At 38.4% G+C, this 12,275-nt stretch overlaps 1 protein-coding gene across 3 annotated transcripts in view; it reads left to right on the top strand.

Moving 5' to 3' along the window:
• Window positions 1-3,073: 3,073 nt before the first annotated feature.
• Window positions 3,074-12,275, top strand: part of LOC131694108 (probable multidrug resistance-associated protein lethal(2)03659) — a 61,826-nt gene continuing 52,624 nt past the window's right edge. Inside the window, exons 1-2 of one of the 3 annotated variants that reach the window (XM_058982508.1) lie at window positions 3,077-3,189; window positions 3,288-3,674. The gene's annotated coding sequence lies outside the window, so the exon portion shown is untranslated. Of the gene's footprint in view, window positions 3,675-12,275 lie in introns of all 3 variants that reach the window. The other 2 variants (XM_058982509.1, XM_058982507.1) reach the window with 2 other exon arrangements.

Raw genomic sequence — 12,275 nt, 5'->3', positions numbered from 1 at the left:
CTAATGACCATTCGGCCTGATGACCATTCGACCTGACTATTCGGCCTAATGATTATTCGGCCTAATGTTCTTCAACCTAATGATCCAACATCGTTACCGGTAGAGCCTATAGCGACTAGAAGAACCTATAGCGACTAGAAGAAAATGTCCTTCTAGTTACCAAGTGGCGTGACTGAGAATAGGGCCCCTGGTGTTCGTTCCACTGGGGCCCGGCGATCCATGCCCCGTACTACGTCGCGTACTAAACTAGTCCCCGGTAGGAGTCTCCCGGCGAAGGAAATTACGCCGAACCCGATTCGTTGTTTTATGGGAGCTCTGTCAGACCCATCGCCACCCACTTCCTTTGCAGGTAGGAAAGTATCTGCGAAACTACTTTACAGCATCCCAGGTATGTTAGGCTTGGTACATCTCTTCGAGATTTTTTTATTCAGTTCGTTTATTTGATAGGTCACGTTTGTGTTAGCTTGAAGGTGTCGATTTCTTTGCGTCCGTGCACGGTTCTGAACCGTCACTGAATCGAATCGGAAAGGTTTGGCTTTAAATGGGAGTATGGGATGCCACACTGAGAAGCAAAAATATGCATAGTTAGCATACTTTCAATTACCGTCTCTTTATTGCGATTTTTTTCTAAATCCACATTGCGACTTTTCAGCCATGCGCCACCGGGCCGTGCGTTGAGTTACGCGCCCATCTAGTTCGCATCAGTGCGAGTGAGAAAACGTTTTGATGTTTGTTTTTGTTTCGATCGCACTCGTGTGTATCCCATATAGCAAGAACTCGACGAAATGCTAGATTATCTCGAGATAGACAATACTTCTGCTGTGATTTTAGTGCATTTTCATGCATATACTACAGACTAACAGACATACCACTCGAAAGCAATGCTTCGCCCGCTTTAACGGTCATTTTAAATATATTTGTAGTTGGGACTGTGGCCACATTTGAAATTATGGCGCCACTGACATATGAAGAAACTGTGGGGGATAGACCACTAGTGAAAAATTGTTCCCAAACCTGAGAGGTAACCCATCAATAAATGAGTATTTGGGACCGTGAATAAAGGAGGAGCTAGTGTTCTGGGGAAATTGCCGGATCAATGCTTTTTGAGGGAATTCGTCCATAGTGTTATGTCTGTTAGTCTGTGCATATACTTCTAGCAAATACAAATAAACATATTTGTATTTGCTTCTATTAAGCATTCAATGAGTGGATAAACCGAATAGGTCCAATGTTTGTTTGTTTGTTTTTTATTTACGTGGTTTTAAAAAAATTTCATTTGTCGCGTAATATCACAGACTAACAGACATAGCACTATGAGGAAATCCCCTCAAAAAACATCGATCCGACTGTTTTCTCAGAACATTAGCTCCACCTTTTATTCACGGTCCCAAACACTCATTTGCTGGTGGGTTATCCCTCAGGTTTGGGTACAATTTTTCACTAGTCGTCTATCCCCCATATGCTTGTTCATATGTCAGTGGCGCAATAATTGCAAATGTGGCCACAGTCCCAACTACAAATATATTTAAAATGACCGTTAAACTGGGCGAAGCATTGTTTTCGAGTGTTATGTCTGTTAGTCTGTAATAATATATAGAATGCATAAAATTTACAGCAAACGAGAGGCAGATAGAAAAATATGCTAGCGATGCATAAATAAAATTCTGCGTGCAGTGCTTTCATTCTAACACAAGAGCTGCAAGTTTTCCTGCTTTTACCCAGTCTCCGTGGCAAGCAGAAAGTTATGAATCACTGTTGTATACAAGTTTGCGTGAAAGGCGTATAGCGATTGCTGGCTGACGATAGCGCCGGCTAAAGGCAAGTTGCTACTTGCTGATGACATTTCAAAACGACAGTTTTATTTCTTACACACGTTGAAAACTTTACTTGGATGTTAGTTCTCAATTGCCTAACCAACGTCGTTGGTACAACCGTTTGTATATAACAAACTGTTCGGTAAAATTTGACGTATTTTCTGTTAAAAGACATCAAATAAATCAACCCAGTTATGCTTTGATCTTTACCGAAACTGTCGTCAAAAGAATTACCGAACTGCGAAATCTAATTTTAGTGATACGTTTGCTTTTCGAATATCGGGATAGATTTTTGTTAGACTATTGCCACTGCGCTTACAGTCATAGTGGGTTTGCTACATTGTGTAAGTTGGTGGCTATGTCTACAGCGGCTACCCACAGCTGCCGATGGATTCCCATCAGTTCCTTTTTCTTTTTTCCTTTTTTATTTCGACTATGTTAGTCACATTTTCTTTTTTACATTTTAACGACATTCAATTAGCTAGAGATTACTGGGTAGGGAAAGTTATGAAAATTAGAGCCATTAGACCATTCGAACGACAAACAGAGATGATCAGCAGCAATCATCATTGTCGACAGGTTTTCAGTGGTGAGCTTACGTGGCTTATCTTTTGTCGGTTCTCACGGTACAGATGGGCAAGTTTGGCTTTGCCAGGAAACATGCCGGTGAACTCGAGTGATTCGTAGTTATGCTTCCGAAGCTCGACCCTCATCAGCAGAAGACAAAAGTTGAGCCCGTAAGATATTAAGCCTGTTCTAATGATCCTGCCACTTCTAGTTTTCCGATCTGTATACATGACATCCTTGCTCTCACTTGAGTGCTATGGCTCTAATTTTCATAACTTTCCCTACCCAGTAATCTCTAGCTAATTGAATGTCGTTAAAATATATATTTTTTTTATCATTTTACATACAAAAATGTATAAAAAACAAGTTCGACTACATATCTTCAACGTAAGCTGTACCGGAAAAGACCAATAAACACATTTGGCCTAATGATCCAATTAATCAATCGATTAATTGTATCTGATGAGAAGTGATGGCGGTTCACAGGCCACCAGACCTATAGACGGAGAACAGATAGGTTGACAAATCATTCTAACTTTCACCTACTAACCATACTAATATTTACTAGACGGAGACTTTCCGTGCCCTTTATTATAGCTCGACATAACGCACCCCTATACGTCAAAGCCGGGCGCGCGTGTTCTGTCGCTTTGTCAGTGGAAACCTGAATCAAAACAAAACTGACAAAAGCCTGCTTATCACGCACGATCGACAAAACCCACAAAACCGCATTCTCGCTCATCGTTCGTTTCGTGTTCTGATGGTGCTCCGTTCAGTGTCAGTTCATGCGTCGGAGGTGCCGGTACCGGTTAGTATTTTAGTTCCTTCGTTTGGTGCTCGTAGTAGTGAAAATTGCCATGCAAAAGGTGTTGATTGGCTAGCAGTTTTTTTTTATTTTCTTTCAAGCAACCATCATAAGAAAGATTAAGTTTTTCTGCTTGATGACACAATAGAGGCTGTTGCCAATGTCTGATCATGAATTGAGGGGAATAAGAGAAAGAACGACGGATCTTCCCTGTGACACACCATGTGTTTGTGAATATTCGATTAGAACAGTATAATGTCGGAAAAATCTCTTGCCAGTGACGGAAAAAGTAAAAAACCTGTTCTTGGTGATTTCTGCGAATGAAAGATCTCTAGTGGAAAGGATGCTTTTTAGTTGCACATATCTGCAACACATATTTTCGTTTTTAATAAGAAGTGTCGATTGTGTGCTGGAGTGTATTGTACTGTGGTGACGATTTACTTAGATTTAACCAACCGAGATATTTGAGGCAGTACGTTTTAAAACAGGTAAACTTATAACTCCAAATTTTAGTTTAAAATTAAATTCCGATCTTGATCTGTGAAATATAAATGTAAATGGAAATGCTTAGGTGCCAAGCCTCTGCGGAAGTATTTCATAATCTCGTTGATATAAATATACATTACAATGTTCTGCATCTACTAGTGCATACATATACACACACGCAAGTAGTATAGCGCTCAGCACAAGCGATTCTAAACGTTTATGGCCAGTTTACATTATAACTGATTGCCTTATGCTGGTACCAGTGCACAGTGGCTCACAACACGAAATACGTTGAAAAACGTCGTAGTTATAGTGATATAGGGGAACCTATGGTAAAATGAACAGGATAAGCAGTCACTATTTTCTAACTAATACGTGATTGAGATACTATAATTACCTTATATGTTTCTTGTTAGCCATGTTTTGTACATATTTGGTAAAAATACTTCGACATAAATACATTTTTCAAACATTATCCTTGACCTGATAAACAGTCCTGTACTGACAGATTATCGTAACCAATAAAACAAAAAATTACAATTACAATAAATTATTCTTGATTTCAAAACATGTCCAAAAATGAGACATCCTTGGCGGTAAAATGAACACCTGGTGACCTGTGACAATTTATTGGAGAACAGTGAAGATATTGCAACTTGAGCGTGTAATTTGTGGCTTGGTACTTGAAATGGCAAGATGGTTCATATTTCCCCCACTACAACCTTGCTTATTCATTTGTGCTATAAACGATTTGGTGGCGTTGAATTGCGTTAAGTTCAAATTGATATGTAAATAGCACATTGTTATCGTCATTTCAGTTTACCTAAACTAAGTGCAAGTAATTTTATTTTACCTAATCCAATTTAGTCAATTTTAGTTACCTAAACTAATTTCTATATCCTCATCACAAATTCGTATGATGGCAAGATGAACCAAACTATGGTCTTAACCGTCTGCAGCAAATAAAAAAAAATCGCATGAAGATGTACTAGTTTGCGCTGTTGGTACCAGCATGTTGGCGACCAGCTATAGTGTCAACACTGCATTGCATTAGTGTCCGCCGGCAGAGAAGCGATAGAAATGTTATTTCGTTCATGTAGGTTCACGTATTCTCGTGTTTTGTTCAATTCCGTTTTGCCGGAGAGCAAACGCTTATCAAACTATCGTGGGATTGCACAATACAATAATAACCCTTTGTTATTTTTTTCATTTTAATTGCGATTGTCAGCACAACAATGTTTCAGTTCTAACCCGAGAATCGTGTTTTACCTTTTTTTGAATGATAGAATATGATTCCAAGTTTCTTTAAAGGAACCGAGCTCGGAACTGGCGTTACCATCTCTGGCCAGGTTTTGACTTTGAAATTTTAATGATATGGTGGTAGACTTCAAGGAACATATGGGTAGTATTCGCAGGAATCAAACGGAAATGTGAATCAAAACGATTGCTCAACATTTATCGCTTTTTATTACAAAATGTGTTAGTATGCCCTCATTCATTCCTTCTGAAGCTAGTTAGGGTATCATGAATCAATTTAGCGCTAGTTGACTGAAACATTAACGAAATAAACTTACATATGCAAAGTTTAATGCGCACCGCCATTTAGAGCCGTTCACATAAGCCTGTATTTTTTTTACATTTGTATCGATTTTGTAGGTTTAGTTTGGTATAGAATTTCGCTTCCTCGGCTAATCGCAAAGAATACAAAAGCACCAGCCACTCTTGCTGTGGGGGATGGGCCGAACAAGTATAACAGGAAAAACAGAGAAGCAGGATATTAGCACTGCCTGGGAATCATACTGCGGTATCTTCCAAGACTCTTTGTAGGAAAGAGAAGAATCCAGTTTTTCGCAACAGTCGCTAGGGAAATTTACGGATTGAAGTGTTAATTCATACCAAAATGTGTGGTGTGGGCGTAGCGTAGTTGGTAAATCGATTGCCTTGTACGCAGCGCACCTGGGCACATAGAGTTAGAATTTTTTCACAAGAGATTTTTCTAACCCAAAGAGGCGAATGACCTTAAGGTTAAAACCTCTATAATAGAAATAAAAAAATGCCAAAAGGTTGCATTTTTGGCACTAGAAGTTTTCGAAAACTCCACATATATACTCTGCTGGCCAATAAAATAGGTGTGTGATAGATTATTTTGTTTTTCTTTTAATTACACATACCAAGTTACAGCAGTCTCAATCACACCTACCGCACACACAATCCTTGGTATCTGTTAAGTTACTAGTAGGTTGTTGGCGCTGATTATATTTGCAATCTTTGTCAAGATGCAAAACAAAACTGCCGCAGGCTTTTTCGTGTGCAAAAATTAAACTAGCAAAAATTGCTAATTTTTCAGTAATATTATGTTGTTTAGGCAACCAGTTTGTAAGGAGATTTATAAGCCACAGGGCGTCTCCTTATGGGTATTTTCAAAAACATAGATATGGCAACATCGGCGCAAAAATGCACAAGATAAGACCTATATATCTTGAAACTACACTAAATTTTGAGTCAGATTCATGAAAAGTGACCCATGGGAGACCATCTCAAAAATTGGAATACATATACAAATAAATTACTGATATGACATTGAATTTCTTAATTGAATTTTCTTGGCGCAGAACAGAGTTTAATCATTTCTACGGCTAAAACTCACATCTATAGTTAAGCATATTTAATATTCTTTCCAAAGAACTTAAAATAATTGCAATTGGCCATGTAATTCTTGAGATATCGTTATTTAAAGTTCTATGGTACTAACAAATTTAATGAATTGAATTGAACAGAAATCCTCGACATCACTTGCTTCAACGACATGTTAAAAATTGATTTTTCATCCGATTATCTTAAAATCTTGAGATACTTTTATTCAAACTGAGAGAAAAATAAAATAAATATTTACAAGAGAATTACAACACATTGATTATTGGGGTTTTGTCACTCGTCGTGCTACTGTGCGGCGCCGGCATTGATCAATAAACACCAGGATTACTAGGAGTTGCACATTTAAAAATATTTCGCTGCTCCTAAGCATAAATCCAGATCGATAACGGAGTAACATCCAGGGGTCGTCGCACAAGCTTAAGCTGAATATTTTTCCGAATTTTCCGATCATTTGATATTCTAATACGTCTGTCACGCTACGCAATTTTCCATTTTGATGGTGTCCGACAAATTCGAAAAAAATCTAATCCATTAGCTTCAATATTCATACATTTTTTTCAATACATGGAAGAACTACTACATTTTCGATTTTTATTTTGTTATAAGTATTTTGAGTTGAAATATTTTTTTTCTTTCGAGAGTTGTCCTACTGGAGCTGTAGAGCTAGGTTCTCGAAAGGGCTCCCCGTTAGAATCTCATACTACAATTGCAGACGAGACAGGCAATGTCGCCCACTAAAACACTGCTTAAGGCCAATTGCAGCGGGCCGTGATTCTGAATGTGATATTCATTGTACGGTTCAGATATGTGCAGGGGTAGAGACTTCGCGATCGCGTGTATCATCGCGAACGGCTCGATCATTTGTACGTTAACGTGTTCAATCCATTCTAGTAAATATGAGCGTCATTTGTTTAATTGGTTCAATAGAAGGCATTAGCCTAGACAGCTAGGACCGAAGTTAGACTTCCGGACGTGACCGCTTCATGTTCGCGTGAGTGGTGGTTTAATGCTTGAGACCGCGTTTGGAAGTTTATAGGTGCTACATTTACTTAACTACTGGGGTGTTTTAATGTTGGCGAAATCGCGGTCGTAAGTATGTGTAGATTATTGTAATTGCAAGGTCGCGTTTGTGACCACGTTTGTGTTATTGCGAAGGACACGAGCGTTTGTACGTTTGTACCTATGAGTATAGATAGATTATAGTAGAGACATACTAATAAAAGGAATTATAACATGCCGAATAAAATAAAAAAGATGCATAGAACTAGATTAGAAATGTATAAATTGACCAATACTATTTCGGCATACATGAGTAATGGAAGAGCAAACTAATAGACAAATAAAAGAAACAGACTAATGAAGTAGAATAGAAAAACACAAGTAACATGCAATCAAACTACTTTAACTCGTACAAATGCAGCAAACGTTATTTCCCATTAACGACAATTGCATTCTGATAGACTTTCATCATGTTATGCTGGCCGGGAATGCATGATTCACGAGCGTCGGTAAATTCATTATACCTTAATTTATCCAATCCGAACTTCCCGAATAAATTGAATCGAACCAACAAATTGAACACCGGAAGTATTAGCCACTATTCTATCATATACGCCAGTTCTGCATTCATTCCCTCACCCAACTGTCACAAATACTCAGACGAACACACATACAAATAGACATACGACTAGCACATAACAATTGTGAAGTAGTACTAAAAACTACAAATATTACAAAACGACCGCTAATATGTGTCTACATATATATTTATTAAGTTAATTTAATTATTAAATTAATTTAATTAGCCTGTGCACGATGACAAAGTCGGCCGATAAATGGACACACAATGACTCCCACTGTGAGCCCCGCGCACGAATACCGCCACCACACTGTGGAACAATGTTTGCAAACACGGCTCACAGCAAAAGTCAATCCACGTCGACCCCCATGATCCAAATACACTGAAAAAGCTTCTCTATGTCTGTAAAACGATAAACATTAGACTTTTGACAATTTATGATGGGGTAACGTGAATAACTTTTAAAATGGACTTAATTACATGAATTAATTGTTCTTGTTGGAGCAAAATTCCAAATATCTCGAAAACTATCGTATTTTGCAAGATATTTGTTAAATGCATTTTGATTTAAAATTAAATTTAGAAGTATATTCTGTAATAAAATTACAGTTTTGTATGTCAATTAGCATGAAATTTAAAAACATGTATAAGGTTATTGTTAGAAAAACTTTTTTGGTGATAATTTGTCCATCATGAAATCACATTCAAAATGTTTCTTTTCTTTTTAGGTTTTTGTTGACAAAATATAAAAAAATAGAAAAAATGGGTTTTTTTTGCAATTTGACACCAAATTTTTTTCAGTGTATATTTTTTTCGTGCAGAAGTATTCATTCTCTGTAATTCGTTCTCAGATAGTTTTACTGTACAAAATAGTGTAATCGAACAATTTTTTTTTAAATTATTGCGCGTAGAAACGTCTACGCCCTTTTAAAAAATTGCACTTGAGTCAAAATAATGTTATTGACTGTGGAAAATGTTTAGTCTTCCATGCCGTTTGAACCTGTAAAGTTTTATCGAAATCTAAGATGGTCGGTCACGATTTTAGAGATTTTCGGACGGATCTTCGTGGAATTCCTCATAATCCTTATGACAACTATAAGCTATTTCTGAAATTTCAGGTTCTCTTAAGTTAATAAAAAAAATCAATCCCGACAGTCACATTTAACGTACGCTTCGAATCAGTAATCCGAACAGTTTGCTTTATAACGAACAGCTGAATTCACCGTGTCATTCTCTTCCTGAACGTAACGAATTTAAACTGATAAAGCAAAATTCGGTTGAATTTTATCTCAGTCAATCAAGCACGTGTATCTCTGTGCGTATGTAAAATAAATTGCTATAGCCGTGACGAACAGTGTTCGTGCGTTTGTTTAATCTGACGCGTACCTTAGTCACAACTTTCTTTAAATTCACGATGCTAATTATTGCTAATGTGTGGATTCATGCATTTAAGTCAGTTGTCTCTATCAAGAAGAAAATGGCAAATGATCATACCATCATCATCAAGAGAACAAAGTGATGAATTATAAGATAATCGTAGGGAAAACGTCCTCCTCGAGTATCGTGAGAGGAAATTAAACATATTGTGCAAATTATTTGTTCCACACTACACTATCAAGCCTTTCAGCATTTGCTTTTCCGGAGTCAGCAATCGAGATAGGTATCGGCCAGGGTTGTCACGGTTTTTCAAAGAAAATCTGACAGTTAAACTTAAATGTCTGGCAAAGCTGCAACCTCGTAACCATCGAAATTTAACATAAATTTCAGTCATCGTAGAACATGGATCAATCGATTTTTCTTAAATTTGTGAAAATAAAAAGCAAATTTCCAAAATGTAAAAATCTGGCAGAATTAGAAATTTGTCTTTTTGTCTGGAAGCTGTTAAAAACTATGTCTGTGCCAGATAAATCACTCATAATGGCACCCCTGGGTATCGCAGCAGACAACTACGCAATGGGTAGCAGCGACTCAAGACATCAAATATTAGCAAGTCACTGCGCAATAAACATCGATTGGAAGACACAATCTCCTCCAAACAACAGCTGGTGATAACGTTTCAGCAAACATGCACTCAACATCTTCCACTACCTAGATAGCTTCAGCTACTGCCGGTAAAAAAAACTTTGGCTGGTATGTCGATGTCAGTTTTGACTTCAGCCCGGAACCAAATCGTTCTAGCTCTATCGAATGATTCGATATATGAAGCATCTAACTATTTAGCACATTCCACCGACCAAATATCAATCGTCTGAATTTAATATGACCTTTTCTGAAAAAATAATTCATGGTTGAGTGGCATCCAGAATCGATGTTTTATTATTTTCTTTCTATGGCAATATCATCAGATTTGGGTACATATACTGATATTTCACGTCGATTGTCTATATTGTCGGTTTTCTATATCATACTGTTCTGTAATAGAATCTATGGTTCATCAATGTCGTTGAAAAATTTGTTGTAATGGAGACACCACTTTGTGTTGACTGACTTTTACTTGGGGCTGGGAACAATTTTGAAATTTAGAGAGTACGTCAGTGGCTCATCAGAATCAGAACTGTCGTTCCTACAGGACGAAAACCTTTACCATACGTTTTATATTTGTTTCCGAGAGTTGTCCTACTGGAGGTGTAGAGCCAAGTCCTCGGAAGGACTTCCCATCAGAATCACACACTACAATTGCAGACAAGACAGGCAGTGTCGCCCACTAAAACACTGCTGAAGGCCAATTGCAGCGGGCTGTGATTCTGAATGTGATATACATTGAGTGGTTCAGATATGCGCGGCCGTAGGGACTGCGCGATTGCGTGAATCATCGCAAAGAGCTCGAGCATTTGCACCTTAACGTGTTCAATCGCGTGTGCGTTTATATGTCGCGTGTACTAACGTGTATGTAACTTCACGTGTATAAATTGAATTTATTAAATTGTATTTTATAATCGTGTGGCCATTCACATATTCGCGTATGTTCTTGGATGGCAACGCGGACCGTCATTCTGATATTTAGTTTCTGTGTATGGATCACATTCTGACAGGGATTGAGTTACCCCATCTCACTAGAGTTCCCGTTCATGTCGTCATGGAACGTGTTGTCCAGTGGATATGAGAGCTTTCATTTTTTCAATTGATCTAGACTGCTGGTACAGAGAATAGAGACTTCCGGAAGTAACCGATTCATGATCGCGAAGGTTTCATATTTTCATAACAGTTTTTGCAACCGACCGAGACGGTTGTGCCTCCAGGTGGAAGGTTTTGTTCTGGAGAGAGTGACGGAGTGCTGTATGCGTTATTGTGGGAGAGAGAGAGAGACCAGGTGTGAGTCGACAGTTGATACGTCGGAGGCGTGGTCAACGGCATCCTCGACAAGTGGTGTTTTCACAGCAAACCGCGGGTAGACGAATTTGCCTACCGCGGTGGCAGAAATCGACAGTGATCGTGCCTGTACACACAGAAAAAAATATAGTGTATTGGTGTCGTCGGGCAATTGTAATCGACGAGAGGGAAGCGTCACAGGTAGAGCCATTTGCTCTATTTGTCTACCGCAGAAGTGGTACGACGAATAGTGGCACCGAAAAGTGCCGCATCGACAGTGGGATTTTCGCAGCAAGCCACAGGTAGCCACATATGTCTACCGAGGTGGTGGAAACGGAGAGAGCGCGCTTGTGGTGGTGATACCGACGAGCAGCTTAATCGGAGAGAGTTTTGAAGTGTTGCAGGTAGGACTATTTCTCTACTGAAGAAGCAACGCGACGAAGAAGGACAGCAAGTGTCACATTGTCAAACAACGGGCACCGAGTTTACAACGTAACACATGAGGTGTGTTCTACCGGTTTCTTCGTCACCTAATAGATAGCAGATAACAGGTATATTTTTCATTCCTTTTTGTGATAGTTTTTCTTATTAGGTAAAATGGATGAAGAGATGGGAGAACGAGTAACAGACCCTCCCCCTAAGCCTTATGCTGAAAATGTAAATCCGACTAGAATTAAAATTTACCCAGAGTCGTCAACGGGACCATGGATTGTATTTATTAGGCGTAAAGCAAAGGCGCTAAATATCATTCAAATTTCTAAAGATTTGACTTCGCGATTCTCGGATGTAAAAGAGATCGTCAAAGTTAATAAAGATAAAATACGCATTGTCGCTGGTAGTTTCAAACAAGCCAATGCAATTGCTTCTTGCGAGCTTTTTACGCGTGAATATAGAGCGTATATTCCTTCAAAAGAAATTGAAATTGATGGGGTCATCACAGAATCGAGTTTGACTGTTGATGACTTAGTTAAGCATGGGGTTGGTCGTTTCAAAGACACCATACTTAAAGACGTAAAAATACTTGAATGCAAGCAATTGCATTCAGTATCACACGAAGGAG

The sequence above is a fragment of the Topomyia yanbarensis genome, chromosome 3 (assembly GCF_030247195.1).
Source record: "Topomyia yanbarensis strain Yona2022 chromosome 3, ASM3024719v1, whole genome shotgun sequence".
Taxonomy (NCBI): Eukaryota; Metazoa; Arthropoda; class Insecta; order Diptera; family Culicidae; genus Topomyia; species Topomyia yanbarensis.
This window is presented reverse-complemented; position numbering and strand designations above follow the sequence as displayed.